Source organism: Coturnix japonica, chromosome 2 (genome assembly GCF_001577835.2).
Source record: "Coturnix japonica isolate 7356 chromosome 2, Coturnix japonica 2.1, whole genome shotgun sequence".
NCBI classification, from domain to species: domain Eukaryota; kingdom Metazoa; phylum Chordata; class Aves; order Galliformes; family Phasianidae; genus Coturnix; species Coturnix japonica.
This window is the reverse complement of record NC_029517.1, coordinates 14844477-14866831: the sequence shown is the minus strand read 5'-3', so window position 1 is coordinate 14866831 and position 22355 is coordinate 14844477. Positions and strand designations below refer to the sequence as shown.

The 22355-nt window shown below is 40.9% G+C and overlaps 1 protein-coding gene across 1 annotated transcript in view; it reads left to right on the top strand.

Moving 5' to 3' along the window:
• The first annotated feature begins 19485 nt into the window (after positions 1–19485).
• The window catches only part of MYO3A (myosin IIIA), a 97033-nt gene continuing 94163 nt past the window's right edge, over positions 19486–22355 (top strand). Inside the window, exon 1 of the mRNA XM_015853320.2 lies at positions 19486–19751. The gene's annotated coding sequence lies outside the window, so the exon portion shown is untranslated. The remainder of the gene's footprint in view (positions 19752–22355) is intronic.

Sequence of the window (22355 nt, the reverse complement as noted above, 5' to 3'; positions counted from 1 at the left end):
ACCAACAAAACAGAGAAAAATCCTGACAAACAAAGCTTATTTTCAGGTTTTCACTTTTGGAGTGATACTAGAAAAATTACATTTACAAAATACTCATATTAGCATCTGATTTGTGCCTGAAACTCCAACAGCAGAAAGAATCCATTTCTGCGTCTGTAATTTTCTGTGAGTCTTTACAGTGTTTCCAATAATCTGCTTTTGGTCTGTTGTTTCCATCCATTTCCTTTCAGTGACAAAATTACAGTGTTTTTCCTCCTTGTACTTTCACTAGAGCATGAAAGAAAGTAACAAAATATTAGTGTATGTCTCCATGATTGTATATGTGGCCATTTTCTTGTGCTTCCACCAAAATTCTCTGTACAAAGCAAAATAACCTACACAGTGTATAACTACAAAAAAGTTTTGAAATTGCACGCTTCTATTACATTCATATTTCAAAAACATTCATTCATTTCATTGCATGATTAACAACATTGGTGTTCGTGTTGCGTCCCTTTTCCTAAGAGAAAGCCAAGTAATGACACAGTAATGTGAAGCAAGAAATGTTTCAAGGGATCAACAAAACTACTCAAATATTTAATAACTACTTTTTGGATTAAAAATTGCTAAGCAAGAATTTTCAAAACCAAGCTTCCCATCCATGGCAGGGTGTTTGGAGCTCAGTGATCTTTAACATCTCTCCAACTTAAATCACTTTGTCTGTCTATGACTCCTGACCAACTAATATGTTAGCAGCATTAGTGATTTCTGCTGTTTCTACTAGAAGGCTGGTGTTCTTGGTTTTCTGATCAATTTAGTATACAACATGTGTCAGCTATGTCTTCCAGTGATGAATTACTTTCTAAGGTTTATGAGGTATGCTTGATGACCTAATATAATTCTCTACCTTATATTAGGCTAATTGCAAAGTGAAGGAGTCTTGTTGAATGAGTCAGCAAATTATCTATCACTTTTAAGTAATTGTTTAGTCTCTTAGATGGTTGAAGTGCTTATACATCAATGAACACATGTAGGACACAATTTACTGGAGTGCTTTGAGAAATGATATCAAATACATTTTAATATATCAGTTTACTTTCAAATACTAATATATATTCATAGGGAGGCTGGTATGAATCATTGCTTGAAGAATTCAATTTTAGTAGATTCAATTTGAAGATGGGGTAAAGAATTTAGCAGTTGCCCTTCTTCCCTGATGGTAGTTGTGAATCGTAACTTGCCATTGTAGGTCAGACACAAAACAGCTATACCTTAAAGAACATTGAACATACCCTCCTGAATTCATTGGTGCTGCGGGATAAATGATGGCCTGTGTAACAATAGCAAGGCACCAAAGGCGATTGATTCCTTCTTGTGATAGCGTTAGTGGAGAGCCTTGTCCAAATGCTGAATGTCTCCACTTAGCCGCTTCCTAGAATCATCTCTGTCCTGCCCAGCCTGCCTTTGTAACAGTTTTTAAGGAACAGTACATAAGTCTGTGTTGCTGTTAATCACCTCTGGCTGGCCAGCATTCATCCATGACTCTGTCTCCACCAGGTTTGTCTACTGTAGTATAAGTCATTTGCTGAGCAGCGCTGCTGATGGAGGGAACAACAGACGCCTTCTTGCAAGGTTGCCTCAAATAGGTAGGTTTTTTTTTTGGTTTTTTTTTCCCCACTTATTTCTTGTGTATATTTATACTGCAAAGTACGATTAATTTACTCTTCTGAAAAGAAAAGTGATATAGTGAGATTTTGGTACTATGTTATTTCTGTCCTATCTCTGCCTTCCCATGTTAACTGACTGCCTAGAGTAACAAACAAAAAAATACCTACATAGATGAGCAGGCACTTGCATACATTCCATTTGAATTATAGACCAAAAGAGCTTATGACTAGATGGTATACTTTATGTTTTAAGTGTTTGCTGATTCTAGCACAAATGTGTACTCAGTGCACTCAGAACCTTAAAAGTGAGTCACTTCTGGGAGAGGAAGTAAGCATGCAGCAATTGTCAGTATAACAAGCTGTTCTGATTTCCTTTTATTTGTGAAGACTTTTCCAGGCAGGCTTGAAAAAGATCTGAAGTCATACAAGTAGGTGTGCAGGAAGAAAGGCATTAGCAAGGTTTAACTTACCGTCCTCCCAGGATGAATCTTACAATATCTCTACGTCTGCAGAATCTAGCTGCTTTTTAAGGTTCTTTCCAGCAGGTCTTGATCCCAGCAGGCATTCTAACCCTCATAAACCTTTGAAAGAAATCACTGAAAATGAGGCTGAGCTCCTGAGGTCACAAACTGACCCAAAAGGAGTAGAAAGAGGGGCCATTCCCCCTTGCTCCCTGCTCTCACCCAGCACTCGTGCGTTAGGATGGTGCCCACAGCAGAACGACAGGGAGGTGCAAGCAGCCAGTGGCTGAGGCTCTGTTATAGTTTATCCTTTCCTTTTCCCAGGGTAACTGAGGACCAGCACTGATTTCCTGAGCTGTTTGCTGGGATTGCCCTCTGCTGGGCCGGGGCGAGCTGGGTTCCCATTGCAATGCCATGAGCACCAACACAATGACAAAATCACTGTAACCAACACTGCTGGCCCAAACCTCTATCCCTGCCTTGATAGTCCCACTCTGGAAAGTGATTTCTAAAGCAGAACTGCCTTGCTCTGTAGGATGATGGCTTCTTCTAGTAGTAGCCTGTCACCACAACCCTCTCAGTGCACCTTCACCTGCAACAAAAGATCCATACTCAGAAACTGCAGCTTAAGTGAGCAAATGGATGAAAGGGCTCTTCTAAGATGCTTCATTGATTATTATGTGTTTGTATGAAAAATGCAGGTGCCTTAAGAGACTTTATACAAGTAACAATGCTGTAATTTATGAACTCTGGCATCAGCAGTGCTGTGCCTGCTGGATCTTCAGACCTGTCCGCACAGGCTGTGATTTTATCAGGTCATGTAAATCTGGGCAGGCTCAGTTAAGGATCAAGACAAGGACATCTGGATCCTGTAGAGAGGCAGCAGGCAATGCTCTTCCTTCCAAGTCTGTTTGATGTGTCATCTCAGAATGGTTTAGGGATGTTAGGTCACTGTTCCTTTAATTTTATAAAACAGTAGGAAGTGTGTGGGTACTTTCCATGCACTTGGAAGTGCAAAAGAAAACCAAGGTAGACTCTGGATTTGCTGGTTGTTGATGTCCTATTGCATATACATTTGGCATGAGAAAGGATCAAGAGGCTCAACTTCCCACTTGCTCTTTGCATGGTTATGTTCTACTGTAGCAAAGCACCCTCTGCAATTGCAGCTGTCTGTGACAGTGCTCTGTGCACCTTGATGTGAACTGTGAGCTGCAGGGTGCACTGCTGATCAGCTGCCAGGAATTACAGTAGAGAACTCTAGTTCAGATACAGCAAAAGTAACTTCTCCTGTGCATACATTTGTTGTAACTTGCTATTACCTCATCTGGAACTTTTAGACTGTTAAAGTACAAATATAGACACATTTAGTACTCCACGTCAAAAAAACAGAAGTACTTCCTTGAAAATCAAGACACATGCCAGAATATGATCAGTGCAGTTTCTCAGCCTGTTTCACATCATTTGTCAGGTATTAGCCATAATCTTCCCTAATGCAGAGTGTTTTACCAGAGCAGTTGACTGCATACAGCTTCATGGTGAAGTGCCTTGGGATGCTGCTCAAATGTTTGTGCAGTGGGTAATCTGACAGAGCTGATGGCAGTGTTTGCAGTTCTGCTTTGTTTTGTTATTGACTGGAATTTCAAGCTGAGCATTAATAGGGGAAAATTAATGACTGAACAAGTGTGTTCACTCTCCCAGATCTGAACTGCAAAACTCCAGGCAGCCATGCAATATCCAGACCTACTCAGTGACTGTTTTGGTTTTGAAGGACAACCTGTGTACAAATTGGAAAACATCTCTATTTCTATACACAGGTTTAACTTGGGAAACTGTGTTGGAGAATTATTGTTAGAAAGTTTTGATGGGCTTACAAAGCTGCTGAAAGCTGAAGACTTTTGATTCCAGGGAGAGACTGGGGCAGACTGAAGTAATGGCTTAGAAAAAGTTACTCAGAGAAAGGGCAATGCTAACGGACCACACTTTACTTTTTCTTTTCATATCCTAACACTTCAGCACATAATTGCAAGTGAAGTATGACAGGTGTCAAGGGACAGATTGATCCCTTAAATGCGGTCTTTTATTCTTAAGCCAAACAGTGATACCCCTTCCAACAGAATTGCTATCTGCAAGACTTGAAGGACAGGCCCATTAGGAATGTGATTCCAAAGCAGAGGAATAAGAATCCTGCAAGAAAGGTGCTGTGCATTGCATGCAGACCTCTCAGTGATGCACTTCAGCTTGATTCTCCAAGCCTGGAAACCTGAACAAGTGTTTCAGGAGCACGTTAATAACTTGTTTTTACCTTGATTCATAAAAATGAAGCCAGAGGAAGAGAGGCATTTGCAGGTTTAGGTTTGTTCAGTGGGTATTTAATGCAGCCATAAAAGATGATTCAGCAAGACAGGAGTGAGATAAAAGCTGTGGTGGTTCCTTTTGGACACAAAATATGCCTTGTTTTTCAAATACATTTCAGAGCTGTGGCTTTGACATTCTGCAGTCCTATGCAGGGAAGGGTTAGATCTGTTTTCAGCTGATGTAGCAAAGGAAATGATTGTAATGAGGAGCTCTGGCCATTACGTGGTGTTCAGTGATCTGAGAAGCCGTGCTGAGTGCGCACACTGAGGTTCAGGCTTCATGGCAGCACTGTCAGTGGTGCAACTACTCTAAGCCATGTGATTAGCTGGTCTGTACTGAGGGCAAACTCTGGTAATTCATATTGAAATGTAGGTGTGTTTGGGTGATTCATATACATGCTGCCTTCCATGTTTGCTCTGGATTTGATTCATGGATATCTTCATCTCTAGCAGCTACATCTCCCACCAGGTCATGCACACACCATGAGTGTTCTAGATGAAGGCTCTGGGCCAGCTTGCAGTGCAGCACTGCCTTTGGGTCTCCCATACATGATATTTCTCACACAGAATTTCATCATTTCTGTTTATTTTATTTTGGCATTCTTAAATGGCTAAGTTCCTACTTCCTTTTAGGGTTAACCAGAGCTCTCCACAGGGCATTGCTGAAGATCGTTGTGGCCAGGGGGCATCCCATGCTCTGCTGCTTCTCAGCTTATCTGGCACACTTTATACTCAATACGGAGTGCAGCAGGATAAACAGAGAGGATGGTGTCACGTGTAAGCATAGGACCAAGGCTAATATAACAGAGACAACCTATCACATAAGATTACAAAGTCCTCTTCCCATTTCTGCAGTTTGAAAGAAATAGCAGCTCATCTTGACAGAGAGCAGCTCTGAGGCTGATGTGAGAAGGTGAAGTTTCTTACTTAAATTGTGCTTAAAGTCTTGACTTTCCACAGGGCATAAATTAAAGAACACAAAAAATAAATTGTCAAAGTTATTGCCTGGGTGTCAGGTGAAGCACTTACCCTCTAGCTAGCTGCAAATACCTGTATTTTCTGTACACATTAAATGAACTTTGTAAGGAAGAGGTAGTAAAGCAAAATTATGTAGCTAAACTGCAGGTGTGGTATTGAATCCGTGTACATAAGGAGTCATTTCTTTATAGCTGAACAAACATCTGTGGGTATCGGATCAGCTCCAGCCAGTCAGGAGGCAATTCCTGAGTAGCTTTATGAAGCCAGTCTCAGGGGTGCCGTTTTGGATCTTCCAAACCAAGAAAGTGGTCAGTGAATTTAGTCCCCAAAGTTGCCCTGCTCTTGGCTCTACAATGGGAGAGCACAGCAGAATTATGGTAAGACACAAAACTCCCACAGCCCTGAGATTTTACCTTGCTAGAAGGAGAATGATTAAGGTCAAGCAGAAAGAACTGTGTGATGGATACTGTTAGAATTGCTGAACTGCTTGCCAAGTGACTGACTGGGGGAAACCTCACCTTCAGACTCAAACAAAAAGGTTAGTACGAATCACAAGGAAAACATTTTACAGATTTCAAAACTATAGCGAATGAATTGGATGTAAGTAAACTGACAAGCTGCCATTTTGAAATTATGTTTTGGAGTGTTCAGAAGTGCTTCTAGTTCACTCAGGAGGGACAAATTAGAGGCCAGTGTTAAAATATCCAGTCAGAAAAAGAAATCATACAGCCGTAAGATGACGGGAAATGGATGGTGGCTATTTTATTCTGGAGAGCTTGAAGTTGTTGACCAGATCTTTTATTTCTGTGATGTCCCTACTTCTGTTTCCTCAAGAATGGCTTGATTGCACTCTCTGGGATTCTCAGCATTTTGAAAGATCTTCAGCTCTTTGAAAGTTCTTACAGTCTCTGTGAGGAAGGTCCCTGAACATTCAGGAGCCATTTGAGCTTATCTCCAAATGGCATCATTCAGGCAGTAGGAGAGAACTCTTCATACATGCTCTGTGACTCAAGGCCATACCAGCATCAAAACAGACCAGGCAAGGTGCTCACTGATATCTGCCAAAGAGACTTTTACTTCAGTGCTTAGAAGCAGGCTTTTTCATAGTGTTTTATGGTGTCTTTTAGACTGGCCTTGTATTAAGATAGAGCAGAAAGCTGGTATTTATACATTTAACAAATGCTAATGCATCTGTTCTGTTTTTAGCATCCAGATGCACACAGCAGAATTAGCTGAGCTGGTTAACTGTTCCTGAGAAGTTCTGCTGGTAGTCAGTCAGGCAAGGCTGCATGTTTGCTGTGAGGCCACCTACAGCTCTGGGCACGCTGTTCTAACAGCCATCCAGACAGGGCCTTTCAATGGCACTCCCAGTCTCTTATACCTAGTCCATGGGGTTGCCCTTGAGGTGTCCTGCAAATGCTCCCATGCACTACTAGGAGGAAACCAGAGAAGCTGGTCATTGCAGTGCCTTCAGCCAGTCTGGTCACTCTGGGTGCCTCTTCTACTTGTAGGTCTTATCCAAACTTGGTTATTCTATGTTCCCTGGGTGAACAGCAGGGTATTGCAAGGGACACTGCTGGCTCGTGTCCTGCATCAGACATAATCTTACCATATGACAGTATTTGTTAGTCATTTCCAGGTTTTCTTTGCAACTGGAATAAATCTGTAGCAATTTACAAATGTGATGCAACAAAGAAAAATCCCAACAGAGATGAAAGAGTAAGGGGATGCTGCATTATCCTCATACCTGTACTGATTTCAGTCTGCATGGTACTAGCAAGCCAAATGTATTATTCTCCTGGCTGCTGCTGTTGTTGTTAACATTGTCTGGGTTTCTGTAATGCCTCAAACATTGACAGTATATTTGTTTTGCAATTGAATGGATTTATTCTTTCTCATCTATACACGAGAGATTAACTTGTCAGATTCTCATTAGCATTAATAAGAGCTACTTGCAAAAATCTCTTGATGGTTATGATCCAGGTCATTCATTAACCATGCAGACCTAGTTCTGCTCAGGAGGCAGCTGTATGCTGTCTACAGACCTGTGTGAACAGAATAAAAATGGTGTTATTTGCTCTTCGTTGTGTTGGATTGTTTGCAGGTTACTCTCTTGAAGAACTGAGAGTAAGGGGATCTTGGCTTTGAGGAGTTTGGTCTACAGTAATGGGCCTTAAATTTTGACTTTCACATTTTTGTCCTAGTTGTACAGATTCTAAAGCTAGGAGAAAGAAAGAAACAAACAAAAAAATCACAGGGAAAAATATCAGTTATGGAGAATGTTAAAAAGTAAATATGGAGGAAATGGTAAATAATTTTTTTCTATTACCATTTTATACAACTGGAGAAGGATTTCTGCCATTTAGGCAATGTAAATAGTGTCTAATAAAACCTGCTGAAGTTAAGCTATAGAGGTAAAGTTACAAACTGTAATCAAGGTCGCTGACCTTCCCAATTTAGCTAGTTTGATTTAGAAAGTGCAAAACATATGATAGAACAGAAGAAAAGGTATCTGTATTGCAGTATCCAGAGTTCCTAACCACAGGCCCTGATTCTGTTAGCAGACTGTGAGGTGCTGGTGAGGAAACCCAAAACAACCACCCTGACCTGAAACAAGCCTGAGCTCCTGGCCCAGAGTGACAGATGTAAAGGAGACTAAAAAATGACTGACAGAATCTGGAATGAATTTATCAAGCAGTTCCAGTCTAACTTTTAAGAAAGACACATCAGATGAGGTTTGCCTGGGAGCCATGTGAATCATGTTGATTTCTCAGTAGCTGTTTAAACTCTAGAGATCAGATATAATTCTGATTTGCTGCTGCCTCTTACTGCAGGTGCTTTTGGTCTGTGTTAGGAGGCTTCACCACGTTAGTTCTCAGTTTTCTCTAGCAAGACAAAGTAGCCTATTTTGAAAGGAGTGGAAGATAGGCAATGAATCTACTCATAAGAGGCAGGTGAGTGGAAAATGCTATGTCACAGCTTGAACCAATAATTGAGCACCTGATAGGAAGGCAGGGCTAACCCAGGGGAGTTCAGGTGCATGTAGTGTACCTGAGTGTCTGGAAAGGGTGGACCCCGGATTCACTCCTTCCCAGACCTCATTTAAGGGCTGGCAGTGGAGGCAGGAGTATGTCATGTGGAGATCTCTGCCTACCCAAGGACATATCTATTACATCTGAGCAGACCATCCATCACCTTGCTACTCCTCCATCTCGTTGCAGCAGGCTATTGGTTTATTGCTCTAGCTCATCCTAACTGCCCTCTTCCCTGACAAGCCCATCTTAGTAGGCCAACACAGGGAGGCTTCAGATGAGAATAATCACCTGAGCTTAGGTATTCCATTGACAGGCTCTGTGGATACAACATAAACTAAAACCAACTACAAGTTCCTTGAAGAGTATTGTCTCAACATTATTTCATGCTAAAAATACTCTTTTTCAGAAAAATATTATCATTTCTAGAGTAGCCAGTATCTCAGTAAATAAAGCACTCTGCATCTCAGTGAAATAATAGGAAACTGTTTGTCTTAGTTAAACTGCACCTGGCATGAGAGTAAGCACTGTAAGATGGTACTACCATCTTCATGAATAAGGAACATTTGAAACATTTGATTTATTTATTAGCTTGAAAGTGAGAAGATTCAGGGAGTTTGCTGTTAAGACTCTCTATTCTATCACCCGTTCTTCCAATTTGTGTTAATGGAGCAGCAGAGAGAAAGAAACTGTCTAATGGGTTAGTTATTTTACCAGTTATTTCCTAAGCTGCTTAAATGAATAGATTGAGTAGTGGTATCCTCTACACTCATATTCCTTCAATAGTGGTATAGGGCCTAAGTCACTTCAAGTTGTTACCTATGTCCTAGAAAATAGTCCCATGTATGATATGATTAGGAAGTGTCACCTATGTGGCAGACTTCATCAATGCCAGTTAGAAAGTGATAGAAAGGTTATTTCCTACCTCATTTTCTCATGGCCACTGTAAAGAAATGAGCAAATACTGACCCCATGTATTTTGTTGTTTATCACCTTGCTGTTGTGGGAGTTTAGTGCAGTGGAAAGATAGAACACTTACTTGAATAGTCCATCAAAGATGCTCGATGTGCAAGGCCTGCATCCAGTAATGATAATGTACCATTCTGAAAGATGGGTTTCTTTTTCATATCAGAATCTATAGGCCTCCTCTATGCTGATGGAATACCTTTTGCAGTCCCATGGGCCTAGCTGTTCAATAAATTAAGAGCAGGAAATCCAAGACATGTTATCTCTTCTCTCTAACACTAGCTGAATTAATTGGCAAATTGTTCTCAGTTGCATAACAGGTGCAAAACACATCATACCCTGCACTTTACTCCTTCTGAGACAGGCAGAGGAGGTGCCCTATTGCTTTCTGTGCAGAGGGTCTTCTCTCTCAGATTTCAAAAGCAAAAACTTGCCTGCTGTGTGTGAGCATGGAGATCTCTACTGTCTAGTGCTTGTCTGTCAATGTGTTGATGCTGTGTGTGTACTGTGGCATGTGCAGAAATACAAGTAAAATGTGCCAGAAAATGTTTAGTATTGTTCCTTATTATCATTGCATACCTAAGCAGGCAGTACGTGACATAACTGAGTTTGATTATGTTATTTTTAGCATCTTCTCTCTCAAGGGTCAATCCCTAGCCCATTCCTCAGCTGTCCAAACCAACGCTGTTACTCTCAATGATAACTGGATTAGGAATGTAAATCCTAATGGCTGTATCAGGTCATCAGCACCTCCACAAGAAAAAGTACCATATTGAGTTTTCTCATCCAAATGGTAGTAACTGGCTGTTTGCTCCTTGCATGCAGTAGTGTTCTGAAGATTAAACCAGATGAGGCAGCTTTCACGTAGTGCATTTTGGAGTTCCTTGATAAGTCAGACAAGCACGAGGAACAGACAGTCAGGCTTGCTGTACTTTGAACACTTACAGAAAGAGCAGTCAGGCTTGCACTGCATGACATTGTATAGGAAAAAAAGATTTTGAATCTTTCCCAAGATGCAGTTCTTTGAAAATTATTTTGTTTGTATTTACAGAAAGTTTGTATGCAAATTTTCTGCTTTCTACACGCAGATCTTTTCTTTTGATTCTAGCAGAGCTGCAGGTATAAATTCGAGCTCAATTGTCAGTTCTAAGCAGGGGAGGACGTGGGTGGCCCTGCTCTTTGATGTGTGTTGGCGGAGTGTGCCAGCCTCCCCTGCTGCTCTGTTTCTCTTTCTCTCTCTGCCCTGTGGTGCCTGCTAAGTAAGGCAGTTGCCACAATCAAAGCTAGAACCTCAGGACACAAAGCCATCTCTGGGGAAAACAGCTTTTTCTGTACAAGGAAAGCAACTGAAGATGACAGCACACAGTATAGTAGATGCAGCCCTGACTTCCACATACATTGCCAAAGCAATCAAAAATTGTATTGTTGCCTCAATTGTATGTAAAAGCAATTATTAACTTGTGTGCTTTAGCAAAATGGGAACACAGTAGACATACTTAGATTGTGATGGAGTTTTTCTTCAAGGCTGAACATGGTGGGCAACAGCAGGGCAGGGAAGAACCTTGATCCTGAGCGCAAGTGGTGCAGTGTGAATTTCCAAACCTATGAGCTGAACCTGTGAGCTGTGTCCCAACACCCAACCACCAGGAGCAGAAAGCATTGTAAAGGGCAAAAGTGAAATAATTTGACACAGTATAAAATACCCTATCCTAATTTTTAATTTAGGAGTGGATCAACATCTGAAATGAGAGTTCATCTCGTTTTTTCATGTAGCATATATGTGGGTTCAGTACTGCATGAGGATAGGTGAGAGAGTTGGAAATAGTTATTGTAAATAACTGTTTACAGCACATAAAGCTTACAGGAAGGGAACATTTTTATGGTTGTTAAGTCAGGAACAGTCATCAGCTGCTTAAGGCTGCCAGGGAGAAGATCTTTTCAGCGGCCAGTTTTGCAGCAGTGTGTGGAAAGCTTTGCCTATACTTTCAGCAATGCGCTTCTACCTCTATTTTTATCATCACTGGAGCACTGTGGTCTGGTTTGATAAACTAATTCAAAGTTAAGTTCAGTCAGAGATCTATAAGGGCAAACCTGTCACCTACATGATTGCTCATAATTTAAAATGGATCAAAATTAAATTTCACTTTGCATGATCCATTCCACAGCAACACATCAACATTAGCAGCTGAAAAAGCTTCAGTTTGAGCAGCAAAGTTTATTCCAGTCAACCTTGAACTTAGACCACCATCATAAGGATCCTTCTCAACTCCAGGACTGGAAAATTTCATGTTTAGGCACATCTATATCCATTATGGCTCATCTGCAGTATCTGTCTAGCAATCCTTAATAAAAATAATAATAATAATAATAATTAAAAGGCAAACTAAAGATCTCATTCTGGCACTGAACAGCAGCTAGACACAGTGACTGTCAGACCATTATACTAATTGCAACTTAAATGTTTTAAAGAACAGCCAGATAAGTTTACCTCAGCTTTGCGAAGGTATATTATTTAACAAACACAAAGAGCAGTCTACTTTGCTAGCTAGACAATGTAACGGAGGAAAGAAGCTTTTTTCTGAGTGCTACCTTTTAGATTGCTGGATTTCTGGGTTTAATTTAAATTTTGTTTATTTAAACTTTCAGAGCTTATTCAATAATTTTCTTTCCTCAGAACAATTTACATTTCCTGTTGTTGTGACTTATAGAACATATCAAACTATGCAACCATATCATCTTAGGCATAAGTTTATATAAGCAACAGAAGTAATAGTACCTAATGTAGAGTTCACATAAACACATATATATATATTTTTTTTTGTGAAGTTCATTCTAACTTCTTACAATGCCAACCAAAACATAGCAGAAGTAAGGTGCATTTGAGAACTGTAACTCTGAGTTGAAAAAAAAATGGGATGTTATCAAGTTTATCTTATGAGTAATTCTTACAAAATACGTTTTCAGGCATCTTCTTAAATGTGATACCTTTCTAAATGCAGGAGCTTGTGTAACACCAAAGCCAGTCCTCAGCCTGTCACTGTTGGACAGAATAGAAACTGCTTACTTGTAGGTTTCACAGCCTAACATGAAATGAAAAAACTTACTAAACCATCTAAGTTTCTGAAAGAAGTGTGTTATCTATCAGCCTTGGTTCTAAATAATTTGTTTTCTGACAATACTTTGGGAGAAGAAATATTTTCCGATAACATTTGCGTCTAATGGGAGAAATTGAAAGAGCTATAAATAATGAAGAGAGATGGTTGTGGATGGGTCCATTTTGTAAAGCAGCTCCCATAATCAATACTCAGTTAACACTTCCAGAAACAATTACTGATACTTTAAAAAGCTCTTCAGTTCTTTGCCTTGATTTGAACATATTCTGAGACTGCAAAGTTACAAGTGCCTTTCATTACTCCATTTCAGTGCATGAAATATCATTGGTGTCTAAAGATCAGTGCTTTTATTTCAAAGAGTGCTGGTTGCTTGAGATGTGTCCTTATGAAAATTTGGCTCAAAAGGAACTGTAACTGCACAAATGCTGAAAGTGTTCTCCAGAAACAGAGAAGAATCACCCCAGTTGATCTCAGCCCAGCTGAGATCACAAAGACTTCTGGTCGTTCAGAGAGTAGTAGTGTTGGAAATATGGTTGCATATGGTTAGCTGGTAAGGCACCATGACACAAGTGTGGTATAAAAAATGTAAGAGGCCAAGAATCGAGATGGCCCACAGCTTCACATGGTTTCTTTTATTCCCCTATATCTGCATTTTTGACCAAATGAGTAATTAAAAAAAAAAAAAAAAAAAAAAAAAAGTGTTTACAAGCATCCAGAAAATAGAAGTCAGGAAGAGAGCAAATTACAGAGCGCTAAACAGGAGCTGAGAATGTTTATGTTCCATTTGCATAGCTAGGCATGGGCCCCCTTCAAAATGTAATTATGTTTGTGTCACTGTTTGCTACACTCCCTAACAGGATTAAAAAGAAAAAGAAGACAAATCCAAATCCTCTGAGGGCTATCTTTGGAACATCCTCAGAGATTAATGACAGACTCACCGACAGAAAATTGTTTATATGCATCATTTGTGCTGTGCCTCTGGATTTAAAAGCTGAGGAATTCATAAGGATCACCAGAACAATGTAGAAAAAATTTAACTTCCAGGTTATTCTCAGGTTATGCAGTCATTTTTCATTAGGGGCTGGTGTGATGCAAACTTGTCTCTCTTGCATTGCTCACTCCCCCTCAAACAAAAGGAAATTTTAAAAGGTTTATTATTAAAAGTCTTTGTTACTTTGCAAATGTTTGAGACTAATGTGGTGTGGATTTGTGGCGTATTAAGTCTAGCAATGTGCTTGCTACCTTCAGCACCACAGGGAGGAAGTTCTAGACTGACAGCAAGTTCCTGGTATATCTGAAATTGTGTGAAATAGAAAGAAAATGTGTAGAACAAACAATGCCCAAGACACTCTGTATCCATCGGAAGCATCATTATGTGTAATTTGAGATCTTTTTTCTATCTCATTCCTGAACATTTAATTACGTCCCAAAGGTATTTTACATATTATGAGGATTACAAGCTTAATTTTTCCATATTGAAACCTCAGTATCGAGTTAAGCCATAGATTAAGGAGCTGGTGTCTTGTGACTCTTGGCAAAGCTACTGGTACTGATTCAGTCCTGAGAAAAGTTGGTCTTCTGTAAGATATCCCTCAGTGCCTGAAATCTGACTTTGAAGAATACTGATGGGTCTTGCCAGGAATTTTGAATGTGCAAAATCTTCTGTCACTAGCAAACAGACTGAAATGAAGTCGCGTAAATGACAAATGGGCAAGTGATTTTGAGACCTACTGCTTAGGTGCATCCCACCTGCAACTTTCCATACAGAAATGGATGTGTTCTGCTTACAGATCGAAACTGAATTTCTCTTTTAACTCTAAAATAAACCTGTCTATCATTCTTGACTGACATTTCTATCACACTGTGATCCCTGAAGAGTCAGAAGAGGAGTCACATTTGCTCAGTACTGAGACTTGTTTTATAAGCCTCTATGAAAATATATCTATTCACTCCATTAATAGTTAAATGAGACCGCATGACATGCAAGAAACTCAGACTGAATGTTAGATTCTGTACAGGTATATATCAAGTAAGAGCCTCCATTGCAAAGAACTTTTCTGTTTTACGTCTTATTTTACTTTATGAAGAAAACTACGAGTAATCTTACAAAATGACTCTGCTTGGCTTTTTTTTTCTAAAAATCTTTCCAACTCTCCCTTAAGTATGTATAAGAACAGCACAGAAACTGACTAAATATATAGACCAAACATTGATTTCACTGCTTGAATTATCAATATGCTGACTTTTACTTATTTATTTCACAGTCCTATTTATGTAGCAAAGAACATTCATGTTTAATAATGTAAATGGTGACGTTGGTATTTTTCTTAATCTCAGGCTGCTGATTAGCTCAGCCTGCAGATGCTGTAGAGGATAACAATTTGCAGTTTATGTATCATACATTTTTGTACTTGGGATGTGCATAACACAAGTGCAGCTACTCTGGGATACAATCAATGTGATGTGGATGTTTGAGCAGTAAGACCTGCTGTACAACTGGTTCAAAAATATTGTCTAAAAAAATACAAAGCACCAAGCCTGAAATCTCTAAACAGTTAACATGAGGTCTGTTGTATTAACATGACCCACATGACTAACAGTGCCACATGACTGGTGCTTATTCCCTAATATAGTTTTTTAATCCCACGATTTACAAACCAGCTTTGTGACTCTGATGGATCTGTTGTTCGCACACTTGGAACTGGCAGTATTATAACCCCAAACCCTGACTTGCTACTGTCTTCCAAGATCAGCATTTCACACTATATGCAGATATCCAGAAAGCAGCAATCCTTGGATGCCCTGCTTTCTTCCTAATAGTTCTCAACGCTGTTGGTAATCAAAATCCTTTAAGGTCATTTCAGTGATCAGTGAGTTCCAAGGGAGGGATAAGCGTACTCAGTAAATACTGACATTAGAAGCCATTTTGTAGCGTAAACCTCTGCAGTTATTGCTTGGCCTCTGGCCTTTTCTCCTGTGGTTTCAGAACAACTGTGGAAGGTTTAATATTTCAAATTTTCTAATACTTTTTTTCCATGATACTTGATTTAAAAACAAAACAAACAAAAAAAAATTAAACATTTTTGAAATTGAATTTGAGGCATGAGTTCAAACGGTCTGATTTAGGATTTTCTTAGATTAAAAGCAGTGTCTGCAAGATGCAAAAGTTTGCTATCTCAAACTCTAGGCAGTAGAAAAAGCTGTGAAATTTCAACAAAATACCTCACATACATTTGCTTCTATACTTTTTGCCCCCTGGTAGATATGGATCAGTACATGTGAATCAGACTATCCCATTCAAAGGCAACACTCACGTGCTCAACATGCAGCCCCTGGATCTAATGACCCAGAGCCTGATAAAGGAAATTTTTACTGAGGAGCCATCGGTTTTCTAAATCACTTCTACTTCTCAGCAATGGCTGCCTCTTGATTACTGTAACACTTATCTGTGCTTATAGGCTTCTTTAGATTGTGGAGATAACTTTGGAGTGGCAATTTTGGAAATTCTTTTGATTACAGTTTTAATCAGATTCATTAACGACAACTGAGCTTTCTAATTATTTTCCTGTTTGCCAAATCTTCTGTACTACATATGCTGTTAAAGAAGCCTGAAAACTACATTCTGTAAAATTAAAGCACTACAGGCATTTTCCCACTAGAAACTGGGTTAATGCACAGAGCAGAGAAGAGCTGTTAAATAGTCACAACTTTTCATCTGTACTGATCTGGGTTGGATGCGAAAGGTTTGTATCCTATTAACAATCTCCTGAGCTAACCAGACCCTTAAATGTGATTACAAGGATCACACATCTAAGACCTTCAAAATGGGTTACGGAGCTCTTTTGATCGACTGAAGAAAATATGTGGCAAAGCTGAGGGCTGATGCCGAGGAATCTATGCATTCAATACATAACTTTTGGGCGTTCCTGGTAATTTGCTTTGGTGGATGCTATTTATGATCAAAGGAATAATAAGACAAACTCTGTGGCGGTTTTCCTAGAGGATATTTACTCAGGTGTCACAGGAAGTATTGTTTATCTGTAATAAACACCAAAAGGGGAGGAGTTCCTCGTATTTACTCCAGACAGTGTTCAGTGAAGCAGCCAGAGAGGTCAAAAAGCAGTTCCCCAGAGAGGTAAGTTGGTTCTTTAATTCTTGTAATGGTAGTCTCTCCTACGCTAACTGAACGTTCTTGTCTATTTTATTAAGTTATCATTTATGCATCTACTGGTCATTCCATGTGTCATTTGTTATTTGCATATGTACGTAACTAGTCATCAGGAGACCCCTCCATGTTCAGGACAATATGAGAGGTTCAATTATATTTTAAAAAAAGAAAATAAATCAAAAGAGTAGTGCTTTCTTTGGGTCACACAAGCCCTTTATGGCTGAGCTCTGCCCAGAATTCAGGGCCCAGCAGGAGGAGGACCTCCTTTAGTAAAGGATCCATAGTGCCCAGCATCCTGACTTAGCTTGTGTACAGAAAAGACATTCATAATACAAGAAATATTTTGTTAAAGAAATTAGACTCCTAATTTGATGCATTAATCACAAGAACATCTTTGTGTGGTTGTTATTAGAAGCTCCAAAGAGCCTAGAATTCTGATTTATTTGTTCTGGAGTAAAAACGGTCAACTTGACTAATGCATGTTATTGGTCCACTGTATTTTATGAACAGTAAGATGTATTCTGCAGTCAATTGTATATTGTTATCTAACGTTGAAGATGCCCGATGGTTTCATATTGCTGTTGGTCTTGCTTCTGTTTTTCCCACATATTATGATGAAAATGGTTTCCAAACTTACACCCACAATAATTCTAATGAAGCTGAAAATTATGTTTTCAAGGAGATAATCTGAAACCAATCTGACTTTGATCTTTTAGAATGTCTGCTAAAATGATAATGTATCAGGGGTGCTTTCTCATAGCACAACTTAACCTCATACTAGATGCAGCTCAAATTTAATTTAATCTAACATCTAACACATAACTAGATATTGCCAATACATAATATTTGCCTTTAATTATTTAACATTCATTTTGGAGAACATGAAATGCAAGCCCACATTTACTTGGGAACTCTGAATTCTCATCTGGAAGGCTTCTTATAGAAAAGCAAAGCTGTTTTGTGGAGAAAAAAAGAAAAAGGGCAAAAGCCAAAGCACAGTGAGATGAAGAAAGAGGGAGAGCATGAAGGAGCAAAGAAAACTTGTTAAGGGAAAGGATAAGTGTTGATAAGCGTGACATCATTAATCACTTCATGCCCAAGTTTTCCAGTGCAAGCAATGTCTGTTTGACATGGACATTGCCAGACACTGTGGGCTGGCACTCCCTGTTAGTGTGAACAGTGCCAACTTTATAGGCCTGAGACTGGATGTGACTTTTACTGGTCTAAACTAGCAATGGGCTGTCACTACTTACATACTTTTTAGGATAATCAAATAAAATATACACTAGCTTTTGGAAGTTTCTCAGCAATTAACGCAGAAGACCAACTGTGCGTGACACTTCAATCCAAACAGGCTTTTTGTCTTTGAGGCTCCTTTGACAGAGGAAGTGCTCCCAGGGAACTGAGGGGCAGTAACCTCAGCATATGGATATTGAGCAGCAATGTTCACTATGGGCAGGCTTTGTTTTCAGCCATTACTGCCTGAAGTAAAGGAGGACATATGGACTGTTCACTGACATTATTCTATTTTCTGGCTCCTAAAACTACATCTGAGCATGTATCTTCTAGCTCCTAACCTCTGGATGCATGGAGAGATGTGCACCATCCCTTTTTTCTATCTGTATTTCCACATGGGTGCTTTCACAATAAAGGCCCTATTCTGACTGTATTCCTACCTAATCAGTAAAATGGCATTATAAAACTGGGAAGTTATTTTTCTATTTTTATATGCTTTTAGACAGAGGAAGATGAAAGGTTGGGGAGACACTGAGCAGTCAGCAATGAAAGGCATTAATAAAGGCAACAGCAACTTAAACTTTCCCTCATAAATTTCTGCTCGTGTGACACTGAGAACACACTAAAAATGATAGTAATTTTCACACAGGATAGTAAAGAAGCAGTGCTTTAATGCCTCTTGTTGTTGTAGATAGCTCGCTTTGGATGTTTGGATCTGGGGTTTGAAAATAAAGGCATTTCCATTGATTACTTTCCCAGAATAAGGAGTATGGCTCCTTGTTGCTGTGATGCCTGGGATGGGACATTGTCTCTGCTCTTCCAAAAGATGGAGCAGCTTGAAAGTTCAGAAGCAAGTTCTCACTGTCAGAGCTGTCTGAAAACAACCAACCTGCTGCAAATGTGATTAGAAAAACTGAAGGGGGGAAACTAATTGTAACAGCACAAGTCTCCTGTGGAGTTGCACCTTCTCTGGTGTTGACAAGGGGAAGGTGTGCCCGGGGAGGTGGTGGAGTCACCGACCATGGGAGTGTTCAAGAAACGTTTGAATGTTGTGTTGAGGGATATCATTTAGCTGGGAAGTATTGGGGATGGTTGGACTGGATGATCTTCTAGGTCTTTTACAACCTTGATAATTCTGTGATTCTGTGAAGAAGCTGTTGAGCTTCTAAGTTTGGTATCTTATCTACAGTGGATGTGGCAGGATTCCTCCAAAGCAAACAGCAACAGCAGTCAAAAACTGGCCTGTGGATCACACAGAAGCTGTAAAACATCCATCGCTTCCTAACTTTTGAGAACTTTGATGCTGCCTTCGTCTACCAGTGCACTGCTATCACGTACTCACCTTGCTGTAACAATAAACAAGGTTAGCTCAGTGCACACAGCTGACAATCGTTATTCTTAGTGGACTACCTGAACCCATTAGGTCCTACATCACAGCGAGGCTGTCAGCAGATCCAGTGCTACAGTTTGCAGAGTTAACAGCTGTCAGTGCAGCCTGTCGGATGGCTCATAGCTGTGGTCCTAACCGATGCATCGCGACACAATCGGATCGCGGAGACCTCCGTGAGGGGGCCGGGCCGCTCCTTGCCCGGGGCGGGCCGAGTCCCTTCGGCTTTGCCGGCATTGTGGTGGATTATCGGGGCAAACCGGTCATCCGCCGCTGACCCTGAGGCGGCACTGCGGCGACGCCGGGACAGCGAGGAGGAGGAGGAGGAGGAGGAGGGCGAAGCCGAGGCAGGGCTGCCGGAGGCGGTGCTACCCCAGCTCCCTAAGCAGGGACCGGACGCTGCGCTGCGGGTAACCCCCAGTGCTCGGGGCAGGATGGGGCCGGGGCTGATGCGTAACGCCGCTCCCGGGGGAGCTGCCCCGCCCCACCATAGGGGTGGTGCAGCGCCCAGACGTGGCGGTTCGGTACCCGGTGCTGGGACAGGGCGGGCTGTGCGGCGCTGAGCCCGGAGCGGGGCTCGATCGGGGTGTGCGGTGGGTGCGCAGCTGCTTTGCTGTTAGAACTTCTGAGTAGGCAGTGAGCGTGTTTCTTGTGTTGGAAAGGGAAAATTAAGTGATGCTCCAGCTTTGAAGACAGAGTTCTCTGCTAATATGTATTGAACTAGCCATTGAAAAATTACTCTCATCCCTTGCGATGCCGTTGTTCTAGAAGCTGCACAATGAACTGGGTATGGTTCCGTTTGTGATCACTCATGTGAGCACATTACTTCTGGTGGCACGCGGTCCAAATGCAATTTGATAACAACTCCATTCCCACGACTGTTATTAATCTTGTTTTCCTACCAGTGAGGTCCCTGCATAAATACATTCTGTTTGATTACAATTTCCATGAAAATCTTTAGCTCTCATTTATTTTCAGAATAACAAAGCATTTAAAATTGGCTACGTAATGCAATGTTTAAATTCGGCATCTTGTTTTCATGTTCTTTCTGTACCCTCTTCTTATAACTGGTGGCTAGATTGAAAAAGTTGGAGTCATATACTGACTTCATTTGAGGTCTGCAGGACAGTCACACAGAAGTGAGAATGGAGTCAGAATTGAGTGCATACAGATCTGGTCAGTATTTCTTTAAAAAACCTCCTCTGACAGACCTTCTTGAGAACTGTAAACCTTAGAGTGCGGTAGGACCGATGGCATTAGTGCAATGGGAATGGGAATCAGAACATCCTGAGTTGGAAGGGGCCCACAAGGATCGAGTCCAACCCCTGGCTTCACACCAGAAGTCAAAATCAAACCCTGTTTCTGGGAGCTTTGTCCAAATGCTCCTTTAATTCCAACAGCCCATTCCATGCCCACTGCTCTCTGGTGCAGAACCATCCCCTGACCCCCAGCTGCCCCTCCCCTGGCACAGCTCCATGCCCTTCCTTCAGGCCCTGTTGCTGTCACACAGAACAGAGCTCAGCACTGCCCCTCTGTTCCCTGTGAGGAGCTTGGCTTCCAAACTTTCAGCGTGTTCATAGTCCTCTTCTGAATACTCTTTAATGTCCCTAAATTGTGGCACCCAATCTGCATCCAGTGCTGGAGCTGAGGCTACACAGAGCAGAGCAGACAAGCCCTCCCTCACCCGCTGGCAGTGCTGGGCCTGGTGCACCCCAGGGCAAGGGTGGCCCTTTGGCTGTAGGGGCACACTGCTGGCTCACATTCACCTTACCATCAACCAGAGTTCCCAGATTCCTTTTCTCAGGGCTGCTTTCAAGACTCCCACCCTCCAATCTATATATGTAATACAGGGTTGCCTCATCCCATGTGCAGAATCAATTGCTCGCATTTGTAAAGCTTTGTGGGATTAAGTGGAAGGGAGGAAAACCAGGGTGGACACAGACACTAATATAAACATCCTCCAGCAGTGCCCTCTGTGAGCTTTCAGAGAGTGAGCAGGGCTGGCCAGTTCAGTCTAATGCAAGTCAAATGTCAAGATAGCTGAATGATAATCAGCAGATGAAATGTCAGTGTGGATACCCAATATGCATTTATCAATAGAAGGAGATCAGGTACCAACACATGCACAGTGCTGTTTCTCTACTGCATGTAGAAGTTTTACTAAGGTCAAGAAGACCAGAGGCATCAAGTTTCTCTGAAGGTTGTCTTGCTTTGATGGGAAGTTGTTGCTTGATAACTGTCCGCAGAGAGAACAGTGTTTATTAGAAACAGCAGAAGGATCTACCTGGCTCTTCAGAGAATGAGCATTAGAGGTTGAGCCCAGAAGTGGATCAAATTCTTCCCTGAGCAGCCCTAAAGATAACATATATACTTTGAATTGTGCTCAGGAAATACGTTGACTGAAATTAAGCTAAATGATCACCCCTCCAGATGCTCTAAAGCAACCATTTATTTCAACAATAATTTGGAGTTCAAATGTTGAGTTCAGAGATTGGTTGGCAATGCCATTGTACAGTCTTGCATCTTCTTTACATCATCCAAATGCATCCAAGACTTGCAACTTTCAGGGGGTGAGAGGTGGCTAGCTTGTTCTCTTGACTGTAGCATGCAGCTGATAATCTTTTTGTCATTTCTCAAACTACAACTCTTTGTTTCCAGCAGTTAAACGGAATATGATTCATTTTACCTATCATCTACATCTGAAACTGGATCATGGGGTTCCTATCATAGTTAATGAAGATTTAGCCAGTATAATCAATGGAGTCTGGGAAGTAAGTTTTCTTATGCTAAGACTGTTGCCAACCAGATCAGGTGAATCAATTTTTGATTGTTTTGACCACATCTAAAATGGGATTTTATTGCCTACATTAGGTTCCATGAGGTATACTGAACAAATAATAAGTTAGGTGAAACCCAGTGATTTGGTGTTTACTTGTGTAAATATACAACTGGTTTATGTTCCTCATCTGCCATAGTAGGGGGTAATGACTACTGCAAGGCATCCAGCTTTCTTA